This window comes from Macrobrachium rosenbergii, chromosome 53 (genome assembly GCF_040412425.1).
Source record: "Macrobrachium rosenbergii isolate ZJJX-2024 chromosome 53, ASM4041242v1, whole genome shotgun sequence".
Lineage (NCBI taxonomy): Eukaryota > Metazoa > Arthropoda > Malacostraca > Decapoda > Palaemonidae > Macrobrachium > Macrobrachium rosenbergii.
This window is the reverse complement of record NC_089793.1, coordinates 9973415-9989064: the sequence shown is the minus strand read 5'-3', so window position 1 is coordinate 9989064 and position 15650 is coordinate 9973415. Positions and strand designations below refer to the sequence as shown.

Here is a 15650-nt window from a genome sequence, read left to right as displayed (position 1 = left end):
GTTTGAATGAAAGTAGTTGTGGAAAAAGTTCAAGTTTATTATTAGCTTGACGGTGTCAAACCAAGTGTTTATTTAATACAAATTTTCACATTTAACCATACATTACTATACTGCCCGATGGATGATATTTTAATATCGTTACTGTCTTAATTTACTTACAGGTGAACGAGTTCCCCAAAGGCGTAATCAAGTGAGAGATACTGGTCTAAGAGGATTAAAGTCAGAGCAAAAAAACTAAGGAAATGAAAGAGGAAAAAGATAGCTTATTCCGAGTAAAGAGGAAAAGATAGATAGTAGAAGTGAGCATAAAAGAAAAAAAATGGACGGTAGAAATCGCCATTTCTCTCTATCCATTTCTTCGTTTTTACTTGTACACCTCTCTTGGATTCTGAAATGTAAAGATAATATAGATTTAATATCTAAATTATTACTTACTGCAATTTGAAATTGGAATAATGAAAGTATAGGAAAGAAGACCTACCAGTCTGGAGATATGTCATGGGTAAAATAAATTTACATAATTTTAAATATTGTTTCATGTTTAAAAATATTCCTTTCCCAATATTTAGTGATGTAACAGGATGGAGGTTTAAATTTACCTTTCACAGTTTTTCCTGTAATTTACAGATGATATTACAGTTTTACCTCCCTCTCCATGGAAACTCGTCAGTCTCAGTACACTTTCTTATACATCGTCATTATCAGCCTGTTTTCTCAGAAGTACACTAAAGATGACATACATCAAAGTTTACTATATATCCTTCTCCTATCCTTTTCCTCACCCTCCGCTCATCCTGAAATATAAATTTGATTAGATTTATTTCATGAAAGAATTGTAAATTATAAATGAGAAATTTTCATCAACACTAATACCACCATATTTTTATCACTGTCTGTGTGTGACCCTGTATAAAACAATATATATCCCAACTAAGAAAATGTTTCCATTGGATTTTTCTAAGCACAAATTCATCAAACATGTTGCATTTTTACAAACATTTTGTTCTGGATTTTTCCGATAAATATACTTTGCTGTCGTTTAATGTTAAGGGACAATTAAACAAGGTTTTTAAAGGCTGGTGAATTGTTAAAATTCTTGACGACTTAGGTTGTTAAACTTGTAAGTAGGCTACAAAAAAAAACCTGGTTGTTGTTTCCTTGCTCTGAAGAGGTTCAGCTCGATTCTACAACAGTAACGGTAACGAAACCACTCTGTATCACACCTGTGGGGAGGGGGAGAGAATAAATTTTAACACTAATTGTGACACTATCAATCATAACACCACTAGAATTAGACTACTATTATCCCCCAATGAAATTAAAAGCCTACCATAATCTCTTGGGTAAAATAATCTGCAATTAATACAATCTGCAACATTTAAATCGCCATTGGGTTTCCGTTAATCTGAATCTACCCTGCACATTGTGTGCCATGAAAATAATAGTTTTAAAGAAAATTAAATTTAACACTAATAATCTGAAAGTTCATTCTTCACTTAACATTTTTCACAATTTCCTCTGGCTACTACACCTGACATTTCTAATTGTCCAGCAAAGCTCAATTACGTCGAAAAAGATATAAAAAGCTATTCATCAAAATATTAAAGTCTGATATGATATAAAAAGCTATATCAAAATATTAAAGTCTGATATGATATAAAAAGCTATTTATCAAAATATTAAAGTCTGATATGATATAACGTAAACAAAATTCAGACACCCAAATTTCATATGCATTATCGAATCCCAGTCAGGAACTGTTTACTATACTTCTGAAGCGCATGTCGTTGCTGAACTTTTTAACAGCTGTACCTTGGGTTAAACAACGGCTGTGTCACGCAATCATTCGTGCTTACCCTCTGGTCATGGGAATTGACTTGTCAGCAATAACTTTCTACGTCATGACTTCTTGACGTACCTCAAGAGCCTCTTGACAACACCAAAAGATATGTCTTCCTATCGACAGCATCAAATGGAAAATATGTTTAGGAACATTAAAGAGGTTCTCTGAGAAACCGAGTAACATATAATTATCATTAGCATCAACCTGCGGATTCTCACTAGTTACTCTAGATCAGTGGTTCTCTAACTGGGGGTAATGAATACGTTTCTGGGGGTATAAAAGTAATAGTTCTTTGGAGTAAAATTCAGTAAATTTATAAATAATGAATCAATACAGAAATAGATTAATTTCTTACATATAGAATGCATTAGAAATTACGCATTCCAACAGTTTTTCCTTGATATTATAACTTCACATAACTGAAGAGGAATGGGTTAGGGGTAATGGTGATCTATCACACCACTAGCGGGGTACGTAACAACAACAAAATTTGAGAACCACTACTCTAGATATTGGCTTTTTCATACCTTAATTTCACTTAAGCTTTTACTTATAAAGTCTCAATATAGTAAGGAGCACCATATTGCCAGGCATGAGTAATTTTTCATATAAAGGTCTATTTTGAGGAAAAGATACTCAAAATGGTGACACATTGCTTCTTTGAGATCAAAACCATACACTAGTTGGATAACCGTGATGGTGAAAGTGAAACCATCGACATTAAGCAAGGCAAGATACTTTTCGTTCAACCTGGCCGAGGTTGGCCAGCGAGAAATATAAAAATCATTAGGAATCAAATTAGTTGCCTTCTATTATTTCAGGATCGTTTTAAGAATAATCTCTCAAGGCTTGGAGTTAGTTTTCAGGACATACTCAGCCAGCGTTTGATACCAAACAGTGGAATGTGTAGTACCTTATTGAACCTAAATTCTGAATCTGCTACACCAACCGATACGTACCACACTAAACGTAACTTAAGAAATGCGTTATCAAAACCAGTTATGCAAGCTATTATTTCTGCTAGAGCACAAGACTATTTCTACGCCTTGACCGAGTTGGTTAAAGTAGACAGCATGGGAGGCTTTGGCGTCATCAGTTAGTTTTATTTACAAGAAATGCTGATATATAATATCGGCCAATATGGGTTCTATCTGGGCAACCTTTCAGGGAAAATAAAAAATACAGGTATATTTCTTAAATTAGTTGCACTCTGTGGCCTGTCCAAACTAGCGGGCATGGCCGTCGGGCACTTCCAGCTGTTTATATTTTCTCTCGCTTCTGAAGCAGTGTTACCAGACAATCGCATCGTTCTGGCTCCATACTCGGTCGGTCAGTATAGTGGAACGGGTTATGGGAATAGTGTTTGCCCGTCGGGCAGTGCCCGCTAGTGTGGACATGGCTTTAAGTGTAAACCTTGATCGGGTCAGCCATTAGCAGGAGTGTTTTACTTTCCTAGTCGTACATCTGCATACATGTCACGTGTTACTGGGGATTTTACGATGGGCCTTGAAGGTTTTATCAAGAGCATTATTACCGGCAATACTTAAACTAAAAGCATAATACGCTTTACACATTCCCCAATTCCTTCCTGAATTAAAAAAAAATACGCAATAAAGGTAAACATAAACCATACTTACTTTGCCGAACCCGGAGGTTAGTTCTGCAAGTTTTAGCAAATTTCAAAACTCAAACTCTTTTACATTTTCTTAAAGGAGATGGCAAAGGTTCCTTTGTTGTGCAGTCTTACATAAAGCGACAAAATTATCCCAACCATGTACAAAAAATGGCATAATTGCACTCGACCTTGGCAGCTAATTCTTAAAACAATTAAAAAACCAAGAACTGTAGTTATATTGTCGCACTAATACGGTAGCATTAAACCTATAAAAAAACCTTAAAAGACCTAAAAATCACGAAAAAAAAAAAAAAAGCTTCCAGATTCACCGCTAAAATTGCTCAGTAGAAAGTCAAAATGCAAATTTCATATTTCGAGTCCCCGCTGCAGTCGCATTACAAGAGCGCAAATTAATGCTTTACAAAAAGTTCTGCAGACGTGAGCTTTTAAGCGCAGTAAAAGGTACGTAATCAGCCGGTTGAATGAGTCATGTTTGCACGTGAAAATGCATCGTATTCATCTGTTTGAAGTGCAAGTCATCCCTCGCTGCAATTAAGAGAGTTTCATAACATTTGAGGAGTTTTTCTTTCTTTTTAGACCATTTAGCCCAATCAATTATTTTGTAATACACGAAAAGGTCACCAGATAAAACAAACAGTCCTTTTCTGGAAAACTCAGCCGTGGATGTTTAAAAATATAACTTACTATTATTTTTACGTTTACAAGATAGTGCGCATAAGCATAAATGAAATTTCATTGATTCCGATACCAACTCTTGAAAACAGTCAAACTGGTCTCAGCTGAATAAAAATAAAAAAGCTTGCGTTTGTGGTAGTACACTGTATTCCAATATGGCGTAATAGTTATCCCAATCTACTTATTTACCGGAAACTTGATCCAATTTCTTACATCATAGGAAAATGTAATTCTCAATAAGTAAAATTTCAGCTAGAGCACGAAGAACGACCATAATGTCCTTTGGGTCAAATTTCCATGACTGCCAAGCGGTATTTTTAAGGGTAATTGTTTTTATAGAAACTAAGGTTCATAGTGAACGATTGTAACCATTTGAACAACGCATCGAAAGTCTATAACGACGAAGTTTGTTTACACGTTTCTCAGATACTTCCCACATTCGTTAACTGTTGGACTCATGTTTGGGTAGATTAAGGTAACTCGCTTCCTAGAATATACCCCTTGGATAGTACAGATGATTATCGATATCGGTAGTATATTAGGAACCGCAACATCTAAGCACAGAAAAAATAACACATTCATTACTGGTTTAAGAAGCATAGTATAAACTTTGCTTTCGACATTATCCAACGAACGAAATTTAATCGGATGTCTCGACAGAGCTCCCGGAATGAGCCTACAGTAAAAAAAAAAAAAAAAAAAAAAATTCATTCACGTGTATACAATCCCGAAAGAATTTAAACATGGTATTATCGTAATTATAATCTCCAGCTTACTTAAAATTCTCTATATAAAGAAATCTACTGTCCGAAATTATACTTCGCAGATGAGGAACACTGAAATCCTACGAAGGTCACAAGAAGCGTTGCACCACCTCTACTTCTACAGTAATGTACAGACTTCCTAAATAACTGCAGCCTAAATGACCCCACTCCAAGGTCTTAATATCTCTGGGCAAAAGTAATGCAAAATATCCAAGCATTTAATGCTAGATAAGAGCTGTTGGGTATGCGTGCAAGTTTTAATTACTTGTCAAAATAATAAACCTACCACTTTTAGCCCAAAATTCAAGGACTCAAGTTATGTTTAATATTTAAGGTTTAAGACGACAAATTACCTAAAAAAATACTTCTAAAATAATTATTTACTTTTGAAGGGGAGAGGAAGGGCGGAATCTATGATTTTAGATTTTCCATTTCTTTCAAGCTGATAACCGTAAAATATTTAAGTACAAAAATACCGTAAGTCATCCGATGGCAACCACCTTTGCATTAAATAAGCAAACGCCTATTTTCAATATCACTTTCTTAAAACAAAACTTTTCAAAAACATCGCTTTTAGAAAATTTGTTACGCAATAACCATAATCAATGCATGTCATCCACAAGGAAAGTAGTATTTGGCATGACTGGAAAGGAATTATAGCAGAGGACATTGGTTCCAAACAGCGTGCAAATGTGCATTGCTCTTATGAAAAATTACTAAAAGTGTATTCAGTACACGACTGGTTAATTCTCCATTATTTGCAAAGTGGATATATACAAGAAAATTTATAAGAAAAATTCATCAGATATTTTACCTTACATGCCACTTAATCCTGTGGTCACAGAAATGAGTAAACAAAAGTCAAAAACTTTCATTTGTTCCCAAGCGTTTTCTACAATTCTACCCTCCAAGTGCAACCCTTGTAGCAGTTGAATCTACGGAATTATTCAAAAAGTACGAGCTAGGACGATAAAGGACATCGTGTTTATAATGTTGCATGTTCAGAGAATGGTTACACGCTGGCACTCATCCCTTACCATGGGGAATAAACTACTGACACTTGGAAATCCGAAACAAATTGAATACCCGCGTTATTGTACACATTTTTACGCAAAGGCTGTATATGATCTTGGAACTTGCAAAGGAACTATTAAAACGAATTGCTTATTTGACAAGTACGATTCTAAAATGCGTCTTGGGCTTCCTATACAAAAATTACCTTGTGTTAAGTGAAGCTTCATCCTGAAGATCGTGTTTCATATTATTATCGTAGTCTCAGCTGCCGTGATGAACGCTTTGCAACCATGTGTTATACTTTTTATTCATGAAAGACGAGGTAAATTCTGCGGAGGATAACAAATGTTAGACAAGATACAATAAAACCAGAAATAGCATGAAAGCATATTTAAGGAGCTTTTTTTTTTATGAAAATCCTGAAATGGTGAAGGGATTTTTTCACTCTTGAAATGGTCATCGTCACTCACGATTTCTTTACAAAATTCACATGAGTAAGAAATAGTCAGCCACGGTAATTACAGGTAGACGCTTTGTGAAAAGTTGAAAGACATCGTAACACGCGTTATGAACTTATTAACTGTGAAACATAACCTTTTCAACCAGAATTACATCCAAGTGAATGTTTCAGAGCAAATAATTTAAATTTGATTATAAGGTGATATACGTATAATGCATTAGAATGTAAAAAGATGCAGGATTTTATAATGCAATGAAAAGCTATATGAAATAAGTTTCGTATACTAACAATTTTCTTTTAAACTAAAACACTTACAGTATGTGATTAAATTCAGTATAAATTTCCGGTTTTTATGCTAGGTTAAAATGACAAAAACTGTTAAAACTATAAAACTGAACTGTAAAATTCATGAAATACACAATAATAAATTATTTTTCCCATTTGGCAAATCCCGTCTACCATGGCAGCGTAGTAAAAGCACCATGTATAAAAATGGTTGAAATATCACAAATCTCTCTGTCTCTACCTACCAACCCCTCCCCACACCCCCTGCTGTCTCTACCTACACACCCCCTCCCTCTTCCCCCCCAGCCAGACTGTTTAATGTTTTATTTGCATATCCGAGAGATTATGATCATATATCAATGGATTGGACTGGAGGAAGATGCATGATATCCATCAACACAAGAATAAAAGTGATTATTGCTTTTCGAGGTCAAACATGCATGCTTTTATATAATGTCCCGAATTTATTATTTTAATTTGTGTGCTGGGCTTAAGTGTCTGTGTGGGTATTTTAAAAATAATAAAGTACACAACATAAATCATGCTTTGCTTATGACCGAACTATCGTTAATTTTTGTTTCCTAATCGTTGTACGCTGTTGACGAATAAACTCTTCGTAATCTGTCCTTTTATTTTACTTAATGCTATACCCTGAAGTGTTTAGTAATTAGCTATTGCCCTGAAGATATAACCTCTGCTTAATGGTAAGCTGCGAACGGTCTCTCTGGCCCTTATAAATTTGTAGACTGAGAACCTAAGAATTTGCAGGTGGATAATCTGAATTATTTTATCAAATCTTTTGCAAATGAACAGTTCTCATTACATGTGGGGTAAAAAAAAAAATAACCTGGCCTTTATCTGCTAGTGTCATTTTTGAAGGAAAGCTGGTGGACCTAAGAAGGATTAAATGCTCCAACTTTAATTTGCATGCCAACAAATTTAGCTACTTTGGCAAAGGAAAGAAGTTTAGTGAAATGTCGATAATTGTCCGCTAATCTCATAATTCGAGAGCTGTAACCTAACAGGATCAGATGCCGAATATAACTGCTCTTAGGAGCAAATACTAGATCTAAAAGATGAAAGGGTAATCGACATTGTAATTATTAAAATTTAACGAAAATAAGACTACCTTACAAATAATGGTATTGACTGGTATAGCTAAATACGCCAACTGCCATTCCGTAAAACAATCCAATTCCTAACAAGAAAATATCATGCCCTTATTCATGCTATCATTAAATCTGGAATGCTCAAGACACTATTTAGCCTACTGCCTGAAATACACTAAAAATTTGGCTAATTCGGCTAACATCTCATACATATGTGGATTTTTCTATTTTACTTACAAGGCTGCAGGGAAGTTAAGCAACATTCTTATTAGTACTTTAAGGAATGACTTACTCTCGTTTATAAGATCAAAGCAAAATACTTTCCAACACTCTTAAATCAGAATTCATTAACTCCCACGCTAGACTTAAGACATATCAAAGTTATTTATTCTCTCTCTCTTGATTTGGCAAGGGCTTACAAACCTTATACATCTATATTTAATGGGGGTTAAAAACCTCAGCTCTTCAGAATTCGCTGTTACTTAACTTCTCTAAGACAAGGTGATCAACAACTTCACAGAAGTCCCTCTAAGAGGCAGAGTTCCAGGAAGGCATAAGCTAGCCTCTAGGGACAACTTTGAAGAAAAGATACGGCGATAATTGGTCATTAAAACTACGCACTAATAGTGAAACTATCATAAAAAAGGAGTCTGCTGCTTCGAAAATGATAAAATATCGGGTTTTTACACAAGGAATGTTTACCAATTATTAACTCACGGACTATCCCCAATACACGACAACAGTTCCCAAGCTTAACGCAGAATCCATACCCTAACAAATATGAAGTTCATGTATATCCAAGCAAGATGTAAACCGTTGTTCAGTCGGGGTCAGGGATCAATGCCGGTAGGATACGAAATAAACTCCTCTAAAAGGTACTCCTGTATCACCACCAATCCGTTATGCGGTTAAACCCAATATTGAACAAGATACCCCTTTACGATCACAAACGGTGGAGGGTTTGAGCTGGAAAGTCCCAATTTCGGGAGTATTGTCGAGAGATTTCATAAATATACCCTATAAACAATGGGATATGCCACAGACAGATCAAAATGGCGTGGTTTTCCGTTATGGGTGTAATATAACAAAAATACCTGCGCAAATATGTAAACTGATACAACTTACAAGAAATATCAGAGATCAATAATTCGGCCATTTATGGGTTTTTAGCGCTTCTCGAGGAGAAATATATTAAAAAGGGCAAAATTTACACCAACTATTAAAATGTCAAAACTCCATTTATTCTGAAACTATAGACCTTGTGTATTAAGAATTTTTTTGCCAGTTATGCAAAAGGGTATTTGTTATTTTTTACTGTTCAACCAATTCCCAGTCTTACATTCAATCAAAAATGAAACAAAAACTAAGCATGCACATTCTGTACAAATGTACGCAACATATAATGGTGAAATTGTGAAGAAATGCAAATAAATTTCTAATAATTACAGTACCGTGGCATAATAAAGGCTTTAATTTTCAAGAATGTCAAGGAAGAGTTTCGTTTAGACGTAGTGCCAAAATTACACAACAAAACGCCTCCGAAAGCTAAACTATGGATCACGACTCGCGACTGCCCTAAGAGTTAAAAACCTACACATTATTGCTTTTTTTTCAGGAAAACAAAGGAGGAGATGGTCTAATTCATTATGTAACATTATATGACAACATTAAATGTTGATTTGATTTATATATATATATATATATATATATATATATATATATATATATATATATATATATATATATATATATATATATATATATATATGTATGTCTGTTTAAAATTTAAGCCTAGTTTTAAGATTTACATCGCTTAATTGCATTTGTACGACTTTTTAGAAAAATAACTGACAAAACCTAAAGTTTGAGGTATATATTAATGGGATATATTGTTCCCGATAACGCATATACTCAATTTGTCAATAACTTTGATACTCACGAATCAGTTCCTAGAGAACATTAATATAACGAAGACCGTGTGTCTAAGAATTCTATACGCCTTCATATTAAAAGTGAGAAAACATTCGACAAAACAACTTGATATCCACACTACCGTTGCATCTGCTTGAATAACAATGATGAACACCCAAGGCTGCAAAAACAAGGCTCGAATTTTCGTTAAAATAAGCTCGAAAACTTTAATTACAGAAAACTGCACAGTATGATACTCACAATGTTTACAATATGCAGTAACCTGCGATACCACGAATCGATCACCTTTATATTATGCGGATCCCCTCGCTTCAACGAAGAGCAGCCAATATTTCTACCAGTTTCTTGGAATCCTGGTAAAGAACTGCCGTTTCAACTGTCAAGCTATTCGACGCTGCCTCGTCGCAGTTCTCTGGGTCTCATTTCAGATACAAATTACGTCTTTATGCAGATAGAAATATTGATTCTATTTGGAAAAACTTGAAGTGGGATAAAGGCATCATCTGAGTAATGAAAACTGAACTTGAAAAAGCATTCGTGCTAAGAAAGGCTCTTACGTGAAAGACTGAAATGGGTTTGCAGGCTGAGACGTCTTCAAGGTACCCAGTTCACCTGAATAACTTAAGAGTATATTAACAATTCACCTATCCCTCAGCCAAATTTACGTATTAAAGCTCACGTATACTTTAAAAAATATATAATACCGCATAAATAATGTCGGAGACATGGAGAAGTAAACCTGCTATCTATCATTAAGCCACACCTACCGAATATCAACTATCTGTTAGCCTATTACTCCTTATCCGCTGACCACTAACTGTTACGCCATATCTGCTGATTACTGACTCACATTCCATATCCATATCTGCTGACTATTAATTGTGAGTCATTGTGATTATCCTTTTTACTATCCCAATATAATCGAAGACTGTAAATGGATGATGAATGACTGATCATCAGTCACCTTACGCCACAACTCCTACTTTATAAAGAAAGAACTAAAGATAACAATTAACCCAAGATTTTATTTACCTTTTGCCTCCCCAGTGTGAAAAGGCTGCTCGGTTTACAGCTATTAATACCTATTAATATACCCATACGTTTTCATGTTGCCCATCAAGGCAACAGCTAAGTTCGCGGGAGGCAGTCAGTGCAACGCCACATTACATAAACAAATCAGTCAATGCTTTTGGAGGCGTGTGTTATCAACTTTGAATGGCGATCTCAAAGTTGTAATGAAGCTGATTTTATGTCTCCATGCTTTCCTTCCTAAGGATATTGCTTCATCAACCATTTCATGAATTCACGGAACGAGAGAGAGAGAGAGAGAGAGAGAGAGAGGGAATTTCATAACCAAATTCATGCGATAAGCTTCTGGTGCCATTCTCATCGTCACAGGCATGTGCATGTTAGCGTGTCATCTCTCTAAATTAATTATTTACAAAATAGTCATCACAAAGTTTCTTATCATTTAATTGGACACCGTCTGAAAAATAATTACCGCACCAGATAGCGACATCAAATTTGGGAGAAGCAAAAGGCACTGACGTGCAAATCGATATTTCTTCTGAAATGCAAATTCTTTCTGGAGAAGGCTGTGCCAAATTGATAGTCATGATCACAGACAATGGACAGATATTACTTCCTGGTGAAAACTGCGTATTGGATGGCTAGGCTTGAGGATTCTGCGCAGGAGGAGGAGGAGGAGGAGGAGGAGGAGGAGGAGGAGGAAGAGGAGGAGGAGGAGGAGGAGGGAGTGACTTTCTCATGAAATACCCTTTGGCTATTACAGGAACCTGGCAGAGCTACAGATAATCTGGAAAGTGCCAGATTTTGAGCGTAATACTTCTGATAGTAGCCAACAGATAATTATGGAGTTGTAGTCAATAGTCAGCAAATATGGATTCAGAGTCAATTGTCGGTAGATAAGGCCAAATGATAAATAGCCATCGGATAGGGAATAATGCTCATTAAAGCTCATTTGTTAAAACGCCTTACACTATCCAGCAATACTTTCATCAAAATGATTTGATAAACTTTTAGGATGAAATTTTTTTGAGAAGATAAATAACCATTTGATAAATGAATGAGAGTGCATTTATTATGGCAACACGATCATAAGGATTCATTAGACAATGAAATGAAAACATACTCTATGGTAACTGGGTAGTTTTGCCTCCCAAACAGAACCGTAGTCTACCGAATGAATTGCATACACTCATCTCACAGAGTGTCTGTGAAAATTAATCCTAGAGACCGTTATTTCATTAATTAATTTCCCTGTGCCTGTAGTGACGCAAATATACAAAAGAGACAAGAAAGAAAAAGAAAGAAGGAAGACAACATAAAGGAAGTCACATACCTGCCTCTTGATAAATGGAAAATGTTAAGAATCGGGGAAAACGGACGAGGAGGAAGAAACCGCCCAGAGGCACGCCAGGATTGCTGAGCTCCAAAGAGCAACGTATGGTGGTCTGGCGCGCGTTACGAGGTGCTATCATCTCAACGGAACAGCGCCCACAACTTACGAGAAGGGAAAGTGAGGTCATCTTGTAGTAGAAGGAAAAGGGATATAGAGATCATGGTCTTCCAATACACTGGGTGATTTCTGTTCATTCGTCTCTGTTTCAAAGAATTCAAAGAGAAAGAAATTGTAATAAAACAGAGAGAGAGAGAGAGAGAGAGAGAGAGAGAGAGAGAGAGAGAGAGAGAGCAGGCTTTGGATATGCACTGGAATTAAACAACCATTGAATAACTGATGGACGCTTCATTTATTTGAAACTACCAGAGGTTACCTGAGAAACGTGGATAAAGAAGTTTCTGGGCATTAAATTTCAATTTGAAAGCTTCTAACATCTGGCATCTAAACAGAATGAGGAACGCTCTCTTGTCTTCTTAAAACGCGAGTTGGTTAGATAGACGTATCAGCATTTACTCCTAATGTTAGTTGCTTATTTTCAACATATTTATTTCAAAGCGAGAGGATTCATGCTCCAAAAAGCCACGTTGTCTTTGTAAAAACTGAGCAAAGAACTTGGTTTTGGACTGAAGCATCACTGAGAAACCAGACGGCATAACAATCTAGAGTAAAACGACCTGTGACAGAATTTTACGAATTTTTCTCTCGGGGCTCAAAGAATGCGACTCGGATTATGTGATATCCTTCCGTGTCAACCTCTGTGCAGATGCTGTATTGGAAAATGTCATGTCAACGAATTCCCCCGCTATTCAGAGACAACAAAAATACACTTCGTGAATACAATATGTGATGATTAAATGTGCCTAATGTGCGGCACAGTCCCACAACAGCCTAAAAACACCGTAATAGTTCAGCAAACTTAAGCACATAAATGGACATTTTTTCGTTTCCTTAGCCGTATGGTAATACACATAAATACATACAAAAACATATTATATGTGTATATATATATATATATATATATATATATATATATATATATATATATATAATATACACACCACACACACACACATATATATATATATATATATATATATATACATATATACGTGCACATTTACACACGTATGTATGTGCATGTACATATTGGTGAATTATTACCTGCCTCAGTTAATAATCAATTGCATAATCACATTTTCGGAACCATTATACTTCTAAAGCTACATGCACCTGTACCCTCCGACCTTTATCGACAACAGCGTCCAGCGATCGACGACCCCCAAAAATCCCAAAAAGAAAAAAACTCTTCTCCTGGACAAATACCAGTGATGCCATAACGGGAACACGGATGATTGAAATGCATCTAATTGTGTCGTATTTTTTTAAATGGGGGAATAATTGCCCCGATAATGGCGGCCATTTGGCCGTGGATGGTCTCTTGAACTTCCTCGTATTTTCGGGAATTGTTTTTTGATTTCTGTTCATTTTTTCAGGGGCGGGGATGAGGGAAGGGGGAAGGCAATAGGAGGAGGAGGAGGGAGGAGGCGTGGAGGTGGGGGAAGGGAAGGGGGGAGGGGAGGGGGGAGGGGAGGGGAGGTAGTTAGAGCTGGCACCGCCTCCTTTTTGTCTTTGGCATTTCCGTTTAATTTCTGTCGTGTTATTGGTTCGTTGTTTAGTTATTCTCTGCCGAAAGATAAAGAGCGGGGGTGGGGGGCGGCAGGGATTGAACGGTTTAAATAAAAATGCATTCAATGAGCTAAGGAAAATTACCCTTCATTAGATTATTTAGAATCATTGTAATGAGGGTTATGGGAACTGATAACAATCAGAAAATAACAAAGAACTTAAGAAAATCAGGAGAATATAATGGTAAACGCACGTCAGAGCTCATGGAACAATGTATATATGTAAGAACAAAGTTCTTTTACTTTCTTTTCCTTACTTATAACGTCAACTGTTTCACATGGTCAAACAATCTGGTCAAATGACTTGGCAATCTTATTCAGCAGCACATGAAATAGGCAAAAAAAAAAAAAAAAAAAAAAAAAGGTAGATTGAAACATTTTGCTCTATTTTTTCAGCACTACTAATACTACTTAAGTGCGCTTCCTTTGGGTTTCTATTACTGGCACCGGTTTTAGCCACTTGAGACGAAAGCAAGAGAATTTTCTTTTATGGGGTTGGGGGGAGGGGAATAATAGTTAGACGCGTAGTGGTGATTGCTGTGATACCATCCATATTCAGTTGCACAACTGTTTCCTGTCTATTTTATACATGTATATATATATATTTATTTATATATATATATATATATATATATATATCTATATATATATACATATATATATATATATATATATATAATATAAATATATACTCTGCCTTTTATATAAACTCCTGATTCTTTTGCATCACGGATTGATTCACTGATTTATAGTTTCTAAAACTGGCGTTGCACCATCTAGGTCAATCTTCATAAACACGTTCAACGTCTTTCAATCAAATTTACAAAAGTAAAAAATTTGTACCTCCAAAAGAAGTACCCAAATATTCTCTCATTATAAAACCCGTCAAAAGTTTGATGGTTCGCCGGAGCGGAATCCCCACTTTCTTCTCCATAACATATTCACGACCGCCAAGGGACTCACTGCTAAGGTATTTTACGGATTTTTTTATGGGTACAATTTAGCACGCGAATAATGTATCCGTCTTTATTGCGAAGCATTTTAGGATAACATGAAAATATCCTCTAAAACAGACTGGTTTGATTTTGGGGCATTCAGGCTGACAAGCCGAGCAATGAGGCACTTACGGTCATTCAAAGCTTCAGACAGTGAAAAATAGTTAGAGTGGTTGGACAGCATGATAAAGAGAGCGAGAAAATATAAATGAACTACAAGGATCTAAAGGTGCAACTGGGACAAAACCCCAAAGAGTAATAGTTAGAGAGGTTGGACAGCAAGACTGATGAAAGGAAGTTGGAACGACGGTAAAGTAAAAGGCTAAAAAGTGAGTGTAGTTAGGGGCCGAATGGTCGCTGCAAACACCGTTTAGTAACGCCTACAGTGCACCACATGAGATGCACTGAAACTAACCACCCCCCTGCAAGATCCCCACTATGCTAACACCCTTTACCAGTGCCTACAGTGCACCACATAAGATGCACCGACGGCAGTAAACCCCCCACCCCACCCCCGCCCACTACCACTAACCCTTACGGGGCTGTAATATAGGCGAAAGCTGTTTGTCTCATTTTCCTGCTTCCGTAAGGACTAGAACACACACTCATATATCTTATATTGTTCTTTTCGGGCACGCCCCTCATACTGATAGGATAATGTTTAAGGTCGAGAAATTTCTCCGTAACGGAACACACGTCTCCACTCACTTCCTATAGCTAATAATTCGTTCTCTTTAACCTTTGAGTAAGTGAATAGACATTAAAGAAGCCCAAGGCTGACGCTGGTAGTCCTAAGTCCCTTCTAAACAGGTTTTGTATGCTCAACAGGC

At 36.2% G+C, this 15650-nt stretch overlaps 2 long non-coding RNA genes across 4 annotated transcripts in view; one reads left to right on the top strand and one right to left on the bottom strand.

The window, feature by feature from the left end:
- Positions 1-601, top strand: part of LOC136834282 (uncharacterized) — a 461458-nt gene extending 460857 nt beyond the window's left edge. For all 3 annotated transcript variants that reach the window (XR_010851718.1, XR_010851720.1, XR_010851719.1), the window contains one exon: positions 162-601. This is a non-coding gene — a long non-coding RNA (uncharacterized lncRNA). The remainder of the gene's footprint in view (positions 1-161) is intronic.
- LOC136834283 (uncharacterized) lies at positions 255-10093 on the bottom strand. Its single transcript, XR_010851721.1, has 5 exons — positions 9959-10093; positions 6138-6261; positions 998-1223; positions 600-794; positions 255-388 (listed from the first exon to the last, which is right to left on the bottom strand). It is a non-coding gene; the product is annotated as an uncharacterized lncRNA (long non-coding RNA).
- Positions 10094-15650: the final 5557 nt, after the last annotated feature.